The sequence below is a fragment of the Hyperolius riggenbachi genome, chromosome 2, assembly GCF_040937935.1.
Source record: "Hyperolius riggenbachi isolate aHypRig1 chromosome 2, aHypRig1.pri, whole genome shotgun sequence".
Taxonomy (NCBI): Eukaryota; Metazoa; Chordata; class Amphibia; order Anura; family Hyperoliidae; genus Hyperolius; species Hyperolius riggenbachi.
The window spans coordinates 147,449,674-147,459,117 of record NC_090647.1 but is presented as its reverse complement, the minus strand read 5'-3'; the positions used below and the strand labels follow the sequence as shown (position 1 = coordinate 147,459,117).

General features: G+C 61.9%; 3 non-coding genes and 43 pseudogenes across 3 annotated transcripts; all 46 read left to right on the top strand.

Annotated features, from left to right (window-relative positions):
* Positions 1–83: 83 nt before the first annotated feature.
* Positions 84–201, top strand: LOC137550165 (5S ribosomal RNA; annotated as a pseudogene).
* Positions 202–285: 84 nt separating this feature from the next.
* LOC137551783 (5S ribosomal RNA) lies at positions 286–403 on the top strand (annotated as a pseudogene).
* Positions 404–679: 276 nt separating this feature from the next.
* Positions 680–797, top strand: LOC137550164 (5S ribosomal RNA; annotated as a pseudogene).
* Positions 798–881: 84 nt separating this feature from the next.
* Positions 882–999, top strand: LOC137553437 (5S ribosomal RNA; annotated as a pseudogene).
* Positions 1,000–1,083: 84 nt separating this feature from the next.
* On the top strand, positions 1,084–1,201 carry LOC137550163 (5S ribosomal RNA; annotated as a pseudogene).
* Positions 1,202–1,285: 84 nt separating this feature from the next.
* On the top strand, positions 1,286–1,403 carry LOC137550162 (5S ribosomal RNA; annotated as a pseudogene).
* An 84-nt stretch (positions 1,404–1,487) lies between these two features.
* On the top strand, positions 1,488–1,605 carry LOC137552216 (5S ribosomal RNA; annotated as a pseudogene).
* An 84-nt stretch (positions 1,606–1,689) lies between these two features.
* LOC137552422 (5S ribosomal RNA) lies at positions 1,690–1,807 on the top strand (annotated as a pseudogene).
* Positions 1,808–1,891: 84 nt separating this feature from the next.
* On the top strand, positions 1,892–2,009 carry LOC137550161 (5S ribosomal RNA; annotated as a pseudogene).
* Positions 2,010–2,093: 84 nt separating this feature from the next.
* Positions 2,094–2,211, top strand: LOC137553848 (5S ribosomal RNA; annotated as a pseudogene).
* Positions 2,212–2,295: 84 nt separating this feature from the next.
* Positions 2,296–2,413, top strand: LOC137550160 (5S ribosomal RNA; annotated as a pseudogene).
* An 84-nt stretch (positions 2,414–2,497) lies between these two features.
* LOC137552513 (5S ribosomal RNA) lies at positions 2,498–2,615 on the top strand (annotated as a pseudogene).
* Positions 2,616–2,699: 84 nt separating this feature from the next.
* On the top strand, positions 2,700–2,817 carry LOC137551906 (5S ribosomal RNA; annotated as a pseudogene).
* An 84-nt stretch (positions 2,818–2,901) lies between these two features.
* Positions 2,902–3,019, top strand: LOC137551490 (5S ribosomal RNA; annotated as a pseudogene).
* An 84-nt stretch (positions 3,020–3,103) lies between these two features.
* Positions 3,104–3,221, top strand: LOC137553606 (5S ribosomal RNA; annotated as a pseudogene).
* Positions 3,222–3,305: 84 nt separating this feature from the next.
* Positions 3,306–3,423, top strand: LOC137551922 (5S ribosomal RNA; annotated as a pseudogene).
* Positions 3,424–3,507: 84 nt separating this feature from the next.
* Positions 3,508–3,625, top strand: LOC137552752 (5S ribosomal RNA; annotated as a pseudogene).
* An 84-nt stretch (positions 3,626–3,709) lies between these two features.
* LOC137550158 (5S ribosomal RNA) lies at positions 3,710–3,827 on the top strand (annotated as a pseudogene).
* An 84-nt stretch (positions 3,828–3,911) lies between these two features.
* On the top strand, positions 3,912–4,029 carry LOC137550157 (5S ribosomal RNA; annotated as a pseudogene).
* An 84-nt stretch (positions 4,030–4,113) lies between these two features.
* Positions 4,114–4,231, top strand: LOC137552355 (5S ribosomal RNA; annotated as a pseudogene).
* A 48-nt stretch (positions 4,232–4,279) lies between these two features.
* Positions 4,280–4,397, top strand: LOC137551948 (5S ribosomal RNA; annotated as a pseudogene).
* An 84-nt stretch (positions 4,398–4,481) lies between these two features.
* Positions 4,482–4,599, top strand: LOC137553033 (5S ribosomal RNA; annotated as a pseudogene).
* Positions 4,600–4,683: 84 nt separating this feature from the next.
* On the top strand, positions 4,684–4,801 carry LOC137552354 (5S ribosomal RNA; annotated as a pseudogene).
* An 84-nt stretch (positions 4,802–4,885) lies between these two features.
* LOC137552751 (5S ribosomal RNA) lies at positions 4,886–5,003 on the top strand (annotated as a pseudogene).
* An 84-nt stretch (positions 5,004–5,087) lies between these two features.
* LOC137550156 (5S ribosomal RNA) lies at positions 5,088–5,205 on the top strand (annotated as a pseudogene).
* An 84-nt stretch (positions 5,206–5,289) lies between these two features.
* LOC137550155 (5S ribosomal RNA) lies at positions 5,290–5,407 on the top strand (annotated as a pseudogene).
* Positions 5,408–5,491: 84 nt separating this feature from the next.
* On the top strand, positions 5,492–5,609 carry LOC137552353 (5S ribosomal RNA; annotated as a pseudogene).
* A 48-nt stretch (positions 5,610–5,657) lies between these two features.
* LOC137551947 (5S ribosomal RNA) lies at positions 5,658–5,775 on the top strand (annotated as a pseudogene).
* An 84-nt stretch (positions 5,776–5,859) lies between these two features.
* Positions 5,860–5,977, top strand: LOC137553032 (5S ribosomal RNA; annotated as a pseudogene).
* Positions 5,978–6,061: 84 nt separating this feature from the next.
* On the top strand, positions 6,062–6,179 carry LOC137550154 (5S ribosomal RNA; annotated as a pseudogene).
* Positions 6,180–6,263: 84 nt separating this feature from the next.
* On the top strand, positions 6,264–6,381 carry LOC137549924 (5S ribosomal RNA; annotated as a pseudogene).
* Positions 6,382–6,465: 84 nt separating this feature from the next.
* On the top strand, positions 6,466–6,583 carry LOC137550153 (5S ribosomal RNA; annotated as a pseudogene).
* An 84-nt stretch (positions 6,584–6,667) lies between these two features.
* On the top strand, positions 6,668–6,785 carry LOC137550152 (5S ribosomal RNA; annotated as a pseudogene).
* Positions 6,786–6,869: 84 nt separating this feature from the next.
* Positions 6,870–6,987, top strand: LOC137550151 (5S ribosomal RNA; annotated as a pseudogene).
* A 73-nt stretch (positions 6,988–7,060) lies between these two features.
* LOC137550150 (5S ribosomal RNA) lies at positions 7,061–7,178 on the top strand (annotated as a pseudogene).
* Positions 7,179–7,262: 84 nt separating this feature from the next.
* Positions 7,263–7,380, top strand: LOC137550149 (5S ribosomal RNA; annotated as a pseudogene).
* An 84-nt stretch (positions 7,381–7,464) lies between these two features.
* LOC137551782 (5S ribosomal RNA) lies at positions 7,465–7,582 on the top strand (annotated as a pseudogene).
* Positions 7,583–7,666: 84 nt separating this feature from the next.
* LOC137550147 (5S ribosomal RNA) lies at positions 7,667–7,784 on the top strand (annotated as a pseudogene).
* An 84-nt stretch (positions 7,785–7,868) lies between these two features.
* LOC137555201 (5S ribosomal RNA) lies at positions 7,869–7,987 on the top strand. Its single transcript, XR_011027897.1, has one exon. It is a non-coding gene; the product is annotated as a 5S ribosomal RNA (ribosomal RNA).
* Positions 7,988–8,070: 83 nt separating this feature from the next.
* On the top strand, positions 8,071–8,189 carry LOC137557912 (5S ribosomal RNA). Its single transcript, XR_011029639.1, has one exon. It is a non-coding gene; the product is annotated as a 5S ribosomal RNA (ribosomal RNA).
* An 83-nt stretch (positions 8,190–8,272) lies between these two features.
* On the top strand, positions 8,273–8,390 carry LOC137550146 (5S ribosomal RNA; annotated as a pseudogene).
* An 84-nt stretch (positions 8,391–8,474) lies between these two features.
* Positions 8,475–8,588, top strand: LOC137554136 (5S ribosomal RNA; annotated as a pseudogene).
* Positions 8,589–8,671: 83 nt separating this feature from the next.
* Positions 8,672–8,789, top strand: LOC137550145 (5S ribosomal RNA; annotated as a pseudogene).
* An 84-nt stretch (positions 8,790–8,873) lies between these two features.
* LOC137559063 (5S ribosomal RNA) lies at positions 8,874–8,992 on the top strand (annotated as a pseudogene).
* An 83-nt stretch (positions 8,993–9,075) lies between these two features.
* LOC137551362 (5S ribosomal RNA) lies at positions 9,076–9,193 on the top strand (annotated as a pseudogene).
* An 84-nt stretch (positions 9,194–9,277) lies between these two features.
* LOC137557900 (5S ribosomal RNA) lies at positions 9,278–9,396 on the top strand. Its single transcript, XR_011029638.1, has one exon. It is a non-coding gene; the product is annotated as a 5S ribosomal RNA (ribosomal RNA).
* Positions 9,397–9,444: the final 48 nt, after the last annotated feature.

Sequence of the window (9,444 nt, the reverse complement as noted above, 5' to 3'; positions counted from 1 at the left end):
TTGTTTTGGGTTTGAGGCCCAATGGCTATGAGCACGCGTGGGAAGCCTCACCTTCAAGGCGCCGGAACGGCGCCCTGGAGGTTGCCTGCGGCCACACTAAGCCGAAAGCGCCCGCTCTCGTCAGATCGCGGAAGCTAAGCGGCTTCAGGCCTGGTTAGTAGCTGCATGGGAGACCGGCTGTGAACCCCAGGTGCTGCAGGCATTGTTTTGGGTTTGAGGCCCAATGGCTATGAGCACGCGTGGGAAGCCTCACCTTCAAGGCGCCGGAACGGCGCCCTGGAGGTTGCCTGCGGCCACACTAAGCCGAAAGCGCCTGCTCTCGTCAGATCGCGGAAGCTAAGCGGCTTCAGGCCTGGTTAGTAGCTGCATGGGAGACCGGCTGTGAACCCCAGGTGCTGCAGGCGTTGTTTTGGGTTTGAGGCCCAATGGCTATGAGCACGCGTGGGAAGCCTCACCTTCAAGGCGCCGGAACGGCACCTTGGAGGTTGCCTGCAGCCACACTAAGCCGAAAGCGTCAGATCGCGGAAGCTAAGCGGCTTCAGGCCTGGTTAGTAGCTGCATGGGAGACCGGCTGTGAACCCCAGGTGCTGCAGGCATTGTTTTGGGTTTGAGGCCCAATGGCTATGAGCACGCGTGGGAAGCCTCACCTTCAAGGCGCCGGAACGGCGCCCTGGAGGTTGCCTGCGGCCACACTAAGCCGAAAGCGCCCGCTCTCGTCAGATCGCGGAAGCTAAGCGGCTTCAGGCCTGGTTAGTAGCTGCATGGGAGACCGGCTGTGAACCCCAGGTGCTGCAGGCGTTGTTTTGGGTTTGAGGCCCAATGGCTATGAGCACGCGTGGGAAGCCTCACCTTCAAGGCGCCGGAACGGCGCCTTGGAGGTTGCCTGCGGCCACACTAAGCCCAAAGCGCCCGCTCTCGTCAGATCGCGGAAGCTAAGCGGCTTCAGGCCTGGTTGGTAGCTGCATGGGAGACCGGCTGTGAACCCCAGGTGCTGCAGGCATTGTTTTGGGTTTGAGGCCCAATGGCTATGAGCACGCGTGGGAAGCCTCACCTTCAAGGCGCCGGAACGGCGCCCTGGAGGATGCCTGCGGCCACACTAAGCCGAAAGCGCCCGCTCTCGTCAGATCGCGGAAGCTAAGCGGCTTCAGGCCTGGTTAGTAGCTGCATGGGAGACCGGCTGTGAACCCCAGGTGCTGCAGGCGTTGTTTTGGGTTTGAGGCCCAATGGCTATGAGCACGCGTGGGAAGCCTCACCTTCAAGGCGCAGGAACGGCACCTTGGAGGTTGCCTGCGGCCACACTAAGCCGAAAGCGCCCGCTCTCGTCAGATCGCGGAAGCTAAGCGGCTTCAGGCCTGGTTAGTAGCTGCATGGGAGACCGGCTGTGAACCCCAGGTGCTGCAGGCATTGTTTTGGGTTTGAGGCCCAATGGCTATGAGCACGCGTGGGAAGCCTCACCTTCAAGGCGCCGGAACGGCGCCCTGGAGGTTGCCTGCGGCCACACTAAACCGAAAGCGCCCGCTCTCGTCAGATCGCGGAAGCTAAGCGGCTTCAGGCCTGGTTAGTAGCTGCATGGGAGACCGGCTGTGAACCCCAGGTGCTGCAGGCATTGTTTTGGGTTTGAGGCCCAATGGCTATGAGCACGCGTGGGAAGCCTCACCTTCAAGGCGCCGGAACGGCGCCCTGGAGGTTTCCTGCGGCCACACTAAGGCGAAAGCGCCCGCTCTCGTCAGATCGCGGAAGCTAAGCGGCTTCAGGCCTGGTTAGTAGCTGCATGGGAGACCGGCTGTGAACCCCAGGTGCTGCAGGCGTTGTTTTGGGTTTGAGGCCCAATGGCTATGAGCACGCGTGGGAAGCCTCACCTTCAAGGCGCCGGAACGGCGCCTTGGAGGTTGCCTGCGGCCACACTAAGCCGAAAGCGCCCGCTCTCGTCAGATCGCGGAAGCTAAGCGGCTTCAGGCCTGGTTAGTAGCTGCATGGGAGACCGGCTGTGAACCCCAGGTGCTGCAGGCATTGTTTTGGGCTTGAGGCCCAATGGCTATGAGCACGCGTGGGAAGCCTCACCTTCAAGGCGCCGGAACGGCGCCCAGGAGGTTGCCTGCTGCCACACTAAGCCGAAAGCGCCCGCTCTCGTCAGATCGCGGAAGCTATGCGGCTTCAGGCCTGGTTAGTAGCTGCATGGGAGACCGGCTGTGAACCCCAGGTGCTGCAGGCATTGTTTTGGGTTTGAGGCCCAATGGCTATGAGCACGCGTGGGAAGCCTCACCTTCAAGGCGCCGGAACGGCGCCCTGGAGGTTGCCTGCGGCCACACTAAGCCGAAAGCGCCCGCTCTCGTCAGATCGCGGAAGCTAAGCGGCTTCAGGCCTGGTTAGTAGCTGCATGGGAGACCGGCTGTGAACCCCAGGTGCTGCAGGCATTGTTTTGGGTTTGAGGCCCAATGGCTATGAGCACGCGTGGGAAGCCTCACCTTCAAGGCGCCGGAACGGCGCCCTGGAGGTTGCCTGCGGCCACACTAAGCCGAAAGCGCCCGCTCTCGCCAGATCGCGGAAGCTAAGCGGCTTCAGGCCTGGTTAGTAGCTGCATGGGAGACCGGCTGTGAACCCCAGGTGCTGCAGGCGTTGTTTTGGGTTTGAGGCCCAATGGCTATGAGCACGCGTGGGAAGCCTCACCTTCAAGGCGCCGGAACGGCGCCTTGGAGGTTGCCTGCGGCCACACTAAGCCGAAAGCGCCCGCTCTCGTCAGATCGCGGAAGCTAAGTGGCTTCAGGCCTGGTTAGTAGCTGCATGGGAGACCGGCTGTGAACCCCAGGTGCTGCAGGCATTGTTTTGGGTTTGAGGCCCAATGGCTATGAGCACGCGTGGGAAGCCTCACCTTCAAGGCGCCGGAACGGCGCCCTGGAGGTTGCCTGCGGCCACACTAAGCCGAAAGCGCCCGCTCTCGTCAGATCGCGGAAGCTAAGCGGTTTCAGGCCTGGTTAGTAGCTGCATGGGAGACCGGCTGTGAACCCCAGGTGCTGCAGGCGTTGTTTTGGGTTTGAGGCCCAATGGCTATGAGCACGCGTGGGAAGCCTCACCTTCAAGGCGCCGGAACGGCGCCTTGGAGGTTGCCTGCGGCCACACTAAGCCGAAAGTGCCTGCTCTCGTCAGATCGCGGAAGCTAAGCGGCTTCAGGCCTGGTTGGTAGCTGCATGGGAGACCGGCTGTGAACCCCAGGTGCTGCAGGCATTGTTTTGGGTTTGAGGCCCAATGGCTATGAGCACGCGTGGGAAGCCTCACCTTCAAGGCGCCGGAACGGCGCCCTGGAGGTTGCCTGCGGCCACACTAAGCCGAAAGCGCCCGCTCTCGTCAGATCGCGGAAGCTAAGCGGCTTCAGGCTTGGTTAGTAGCTGCATGGGAGACCGGCTGTGAACCCCAGGTGCTGCAGGTGTTGTTTTGGGTTTGAGGCCCAATGGCTATGAGCACGCGTGGGAAGCCTCACCTTCAAGGCGCCGGAACGGCGCCTTGGAGGTTGCCTGCGGCCACACTAAGCCGAAAGCGCCCGCTCTCGTCAGATCGCAGAAGCTAAGCGGCTTCAGGCCTGGTTAGTAGCTGCATGGGAGACCGGCTGTGAACCCCAGGTGCTGCAGGCATTGTTTTGGGTTTGAGGCCCAATGGCTATGAGCACGCGTGGGAAGCCTCACCTTCAAGGCGCCGGAACGGCGCCCTGGAGGTTGCCTGCGGCCACACTAAGCCGAAAGCGCCCGCTCTCGTCAGATCGCGGAAGCTAAGCGGCTTCAGGCCTGGTTAGTAGCTGCATGGGAGACCGGCTGTGAACCCCAGGTGCTGCAGGCGTTGTTTTGGGTTTGAGGCCCAATGGCTATGAGCATGCGTGGGAAGCCTCACCTTCAAGGCGCCGGAACGGCGCCTTGGAGGTTGCCTGCGGCCACACTAAGCCGAAAGCGCCCGCTCTCGTCAGATCGCGGAAGCTAAGCGGCTTCAGGCCTGGTTAGTAGCTGCATGGGAGACCGGCTGTGAACCCCAGGTGCTGCAGGCATTGTTTTGGGTTTGAGGCCCAATGGCTATGAGCACGCGTGGGAAGCCTCACCTTCAAGGCGCCGGAACGGCGCCCTGGAGGTTGCCTGCGGCCACACTAAGCCGAAAGCGCCCGCTCTCGTCAGATTGCGGAAGCTAAGCGGCTTCAGGCCTGGTTAGTAGCTGCATGGGAGACCGGCTGTGAACCCCAGGTGCTGCAGGCGTTGTTTTGGGTTTGAGGCCCAATGGCTATGAGCACGCCCTGGAGGTTGCCTGCGGCCACACTAAGCCGAAAGCGCCCGCTCTCGTCAGATCGCGGAAGCTAAGCGGCTTCAGGCCTGGTTAGTAGCTGCATGGGAGACCGGCTGTGAACCCTAGGTGCTGCAGGCGTTGTTTTGGGTTTGAGGCCCAATGGCTATGAGTACGCGTGGGAAGCCTCACCTTCAAGGCGCCGGAACGGCGCCTTGGAGGTTGCCTGCGGCCACACTAAGCCGAAAGCGCCCGCTCTCGTCAGATCGCCGAAGCTAAGCGGCTTCAGGCCTGGTTAGTAGCTGCATGGGAGACCGGCTGTGAACCCCAGGTGCTGCAGGCATTGTTTTGGGTTTGAGGCCCAATGGCTATGAGCACGCGTGGGAAGCCTCACCTTCAAGGCGCCGGAACGGCGCCCTGGAGGTTGCCTGCGGCCACACTAAGCCGAAAGCGCCCGCTCTCGTCAGATTGCGGAAGCTAAGCGGCTTCAGGCCTGGTTAGTAGCTGCATGGGAGACCGGCTGTGAACCCCAGGTGCTGCAGGCGTTGTTTTGGGTTTGAGGCCCAATGGCTATGAGCACGCGTGGGAAGCCTCACCTTCAAGGCGCCGGAACGGCGCCTTGGAGGTTGCCTGCGGCCACACTAAGCCGAAAGCGCCCGCTCTCGTCAGATCGCAGAAGCTAAGCGGCTTCAGGCCTGGTTAGTAGCTGCATGGGAGACCGGCTGTGAACCCCAGGTGCTGCAGGCATTGTTTTGGGTTTGAGGCCCAATGGCTATGAGCACGCGTGGGAAGCCTCACCTTCAAGGCGCCGGAACGGCGCCCTGGAGGTTGCCTGCGGCCACACTAAGCCGAAAGCGCCCGCTCTCGTCAGATCGCGGAAGCTAAGCGGCTTCAGGCCTGGTTAGTAGCTGCATGGGAGACCGGCTGTGAACCCCAGGTGCTGCAGGCGTTGTTTTGGGTTTGAGGCCCAATGGCTATGAGCATGCGTGGGAAGCCTCACCTTCAAGGCGCCGGAACGGCGCCTTGGAGGTTGCCTGCGGCCACACTAAGCCGAAAGCGCCCGCTCTCGTCAGATCGCGGAAGCTAAGCGGCTTCAGGCCTGGTTAGTAGCTGCATGGGAGACCGGCTGTGAACCCCAGGTGCTGCAGGCATTGTTTTGGGTTTGAGGCCCAATGGCTATGAGCACGCGTGGGAAGCCTCACCTTCAAGGCGCCGGAACGGCGCCCTGGAGGTTGCCTGCGGCCACACTAAGCCGAAAGCGCCCGCTCTCGTCAGATTGCGGAAGCTAAGCGGCTTCAGGCCTGGTTAGTAGCTGCATGGGAGACCGGCTGTGAACCCCAGGTGCTGCAGGCGTTGTTTTGGGTTTGAGGCCCAATGGCTATGAGCACGCCCTGGAGGTTGCCTGCGGCCACACTAAGCCGAAAGCGCCCGCTCTCGTCAGATCGCGGAAGCTAAGCGGCTTCAGGCCTGGTTAGTAGCTGCATGGGAGACCGGCTGTGAACCCTAGGTGCTGCAGGCGTTGTTTTGGGTTTGAGGCCCAATGGCTATGAGTACGCGTGGGAAGCCTCACCTTCAAGGCGCCGGAACGGCGCCTTGGAGGTTGCCTGCGGCCACACTAAGCCGAAAGCGCCCGCTCTCGTCAGATCGCCGAAGCTAAGCGGCTTCAGGCCTGGTTAGTAGCTGCATGGGAGACCGGCTGTGAACCCCAGGTGCTGCAGGCATTGTTTTGGGTTTGAGGCCCAATGGCTATGAGCACGCGTGGGAAGCCTCACCTTCAAGGCGCCGGAACGGCGCCCTGGAGGTTGCCTGCGGCCACACTAAGCCGAAAGCGCCCGCTCTCGTCAGATCGCGGAAGCTAAGCGGCTTCAGGCCTGGTTAGTAGCTGCATGGGAGACCGGCTGTGAACCCCAGGTGCTGCAGGCGTTGTTTTGGGTTTGAGGCCCAATGGCTATGAGCACGCGTGGGAAGCCTCACCTTCAAGGCGCCGGAACGGCGCCTTGGAGGTTGCCTGCGGCCACACTAAGCCGAAAGCGCCCGCTCTCGTCAGATCGCGGAAGCTAAGCGGCTTCAGGCCTGGTTAGTAGCTGCATGGGAGACCGGCTGTGAAACCCAGGTGCTGCAGGCATTGTTTTGGGTGTGAGGCCCAATGGCTATGAGCACGCGTGGGAAGCCTCACCTTCAAGGCGCCGGAACGGCGCCTTGGACGTTGCCTGCGGCCACACTAAGCCGAAAGCGCCCGCTCTCGTCAGATCGCGGAAGCTAAGCGGCTTCAGGCCTGGTTAGTAGCTGCATGGGAGACCGGCTGTGAACCCCAGGTGCTGCAGGCATTGTTTTGGGTTTGAGGCCCAATGGCTATGAGCACGCGTGGGAAGCCTCACCTTCAAGGCGCCGGAACGGCGCCCTGGAGGTTGCCTGCGGCCACACTAAGCCGAAAGCGCCCGCTCTCGTCAGATCGCGGAAGCTAAGCGGCTTCAGGCCTGGTTAGTAGCTGCATGGGAGACCGGCTGTGAACCCCAGGTGCTGCAGGCGTTGTTTTGGGTTTGAGGCCCAATGGCTATGAGCACGCGTGGGAAGCCTCACCTTCAAGGCGTCGGAACGGCGCCTTGGAGGTTGCCTGCGGCCACACTAAGCCGAAAGCGCCCGCTCTCGTCAGATCGCGGAAGCTAAGCGGCTTCAGGCCTGGTTAGTAGCTGCATGGGAGACCGGCTGTGAACCCCAGGTGCTGCAGGCATTGTTTTGGGTTTGAGGCCCAATGGCTATGAGCACGCGTGGGAAGCCTCACCTTCAAGGCGCCCTGGAGTTTGCCTGCGGCCACACTAAGCCGAAAGCGCCCGCTCTCGTCAGATCGCGGAAGCTAAGCGGCTTCAGGCCTGGTTAGTAGCTGCATGGGAGACCGGCTGTGAACCCCAGGTGCTGCAGGCGTTGTTTTGGGTTTGAGGCCCAATGGCTATGAGCACGCGTGGGAAGCCTCACCTTCAAGGCGCCGGAACGGCGCCTTGGAGGTTGCCTGCGGCCACACTAAGCCGAAAGCGCCCGCTCTCGTCAGATCGCGGAAGCTAAGCGGCTTCAGGCCTGGTTAGTAGCTGCATGGGAGACCGGCTGTGAACCCCAGGTGCTGCAGGCATTGTTTTGGGTTTGAGGCCCAATGGCTATGAGCACGCGTAGGAAGCCTCACCTTCAAGGCGCCGGAACGGCGCCTTGGAGGTTGCCTGCGGCCACACTAAGCCGAAAGCGCCTGCTCTCGTCAGATCGCGGAAGCTAAGCGGCTTCAGGCCTGGTTAGTAGCTGCATGGGAGACCGGCTGTGAACCCCAGGTGCTGCAGGCATTGTTTTGGGTTTGAGGCCCAATGGCTATGAGCACGCGTGGGAAGCCTCACCTTCAAGGCGCCGGAACGGCGCCCTGGAGGTTGCCTGCGGCCACACTAAGCCGAAAGCGCCCGCTCTCGTCAGATCGCGGAAGCTAAGCGGCTTCAGGCCTGGTTAGTAGCTGCATGGGAGACCGGCTGTGAACCCCAGGTGCTGCAGGCGTTGTTTTGGGTTTGAGGCCCAATGGCTATGAGCACGCGTGGGAAGCCTCACCTTCAAGGCGCCGGAACGGCGCCTTGGAGGTTGCCTGCGGCCACACTAAGCCGAAAGCGCCCGCTCTCGTCAGATCGCGGAAGCTAAGCGGCTTCAGGCCTGGTTAGTAGCTGCATGGGAGACCGGCTGTGAAACCCAGGTGCTGCAGGCATTGTTTTGGGTTTGAGGCCCAATGGCTATGAGCACGCGTGGGAAGCCTCACCTTCAAGGCGCCGGAACGGCGCCTTGGAGGTTGCCTGCGGCCACACTAAGCCGAAAGCGCCCGCTCTCGTCAGATCGCGGAAGCTAAGCGGCTTCAGGCCTGGTTAGTAGCTGCATGGGAGACCGGCTGTGAACCCCAGGTGCTGCAGGCATTGTTTTGGGTTTGAGGCCCAATGGCTATGAGCACGCGTGGGAAGCCTCACCTTCAAGGCGCCGGAACGGCGCCCTGGAGGTTGCCTGCGGCCACACTAAGCCGAAAGCGCCCGCTCTCGTCAGATCGCGGAAGCTAAGCGGCTTCAGGCCTGGTTAGTAGCTGCATGGGAGACCGGCTGTGAACCCCAGGTGCTGCAGGCGTTGTTTTGGGTTTGAGGCCCAATGGCTATGAGCACGCGTGGGAAGCCTCACCTTCAAGGCGCCGGAACGGCGCCTTGGAGGTTGCCTGCGGCCACACTAAGCCGAAAGCGCCCGCTCTCGTCACGGAAGCTAAGCGGCTTCAGGCCTGGTTAGTAGCTGCATGGGAGACCGGCTGTGAACCCCAGGTGCTGCAGGCATTGTTTTGGGTTTGAGGCCCAATGGCTATGAGCACGCGTGGGAAGCCTCACCTTCAAGGCGCCGGAACGGCGCCCTGGAGGTTGCCTGCGGCCACACTAAGCCGAAAGCGCCCGCTCTCGTCAGATCGCGGAAGCTAAGCGGCTTCAGGCCTGGTTAGTAGCTGCATGGGAGACCGGCTGTGAACCCCAGGTGCTGCAGGCGTTGTTTTGGGTTTGAGGCCCAATGGCTATGAGCACGCGTGGGAAGCCTCACCTTCAAGGCGTCGGAACGGCGCCTTGGAGGTTGCCTGCGGCCACACTAAGCCGAAAGCGCCCGCTCTCGTCAGATCGCGGAAGCTAAGCGGCTTCAGCCCTGGTTAGTAGCTGCATGGGAGACCGGCTGTGAACCCCAGGTGCTGCAGGCATTGTTTTGGGTTTGAGGCCCAATGGCTATGAGCACGCGTGGGAAGCCTCACCTTCAAGGCGCCGGAACGGCGCCCTGGAGGTTGCCTGTGGCCACACTAAGCCGAAAGCGCCCGCTCTCGTCAGATCGCGGAAGCTAAGCGGCTTCAGGCCTGGTTAGTAGCTGCATGGGAGACCGGCTGTGAACCCCAGGTGCTGCAGGCGTTGTTTTGGGTTTGAGGCCCAATGGCTATGAGCACGCGTGGGAAGCCTCACCTTCAAGGCGCCGGAACGGCGCCTTGGAGGTTGCCTGCGGCCACACTAAGCCGAAAGCGCCCGCTCTCGTCAGATCGCGGAAGCTAAGCGGCTTCAGGCCTGGTTAGTAGCTGCATGGGAGACCGGCTGTGAACCCCAGGTGCTGCAGGCATTGTTTTGGGTTTGAGGCCCAATGGCTATGAGCACGCGTGGGAAGCCT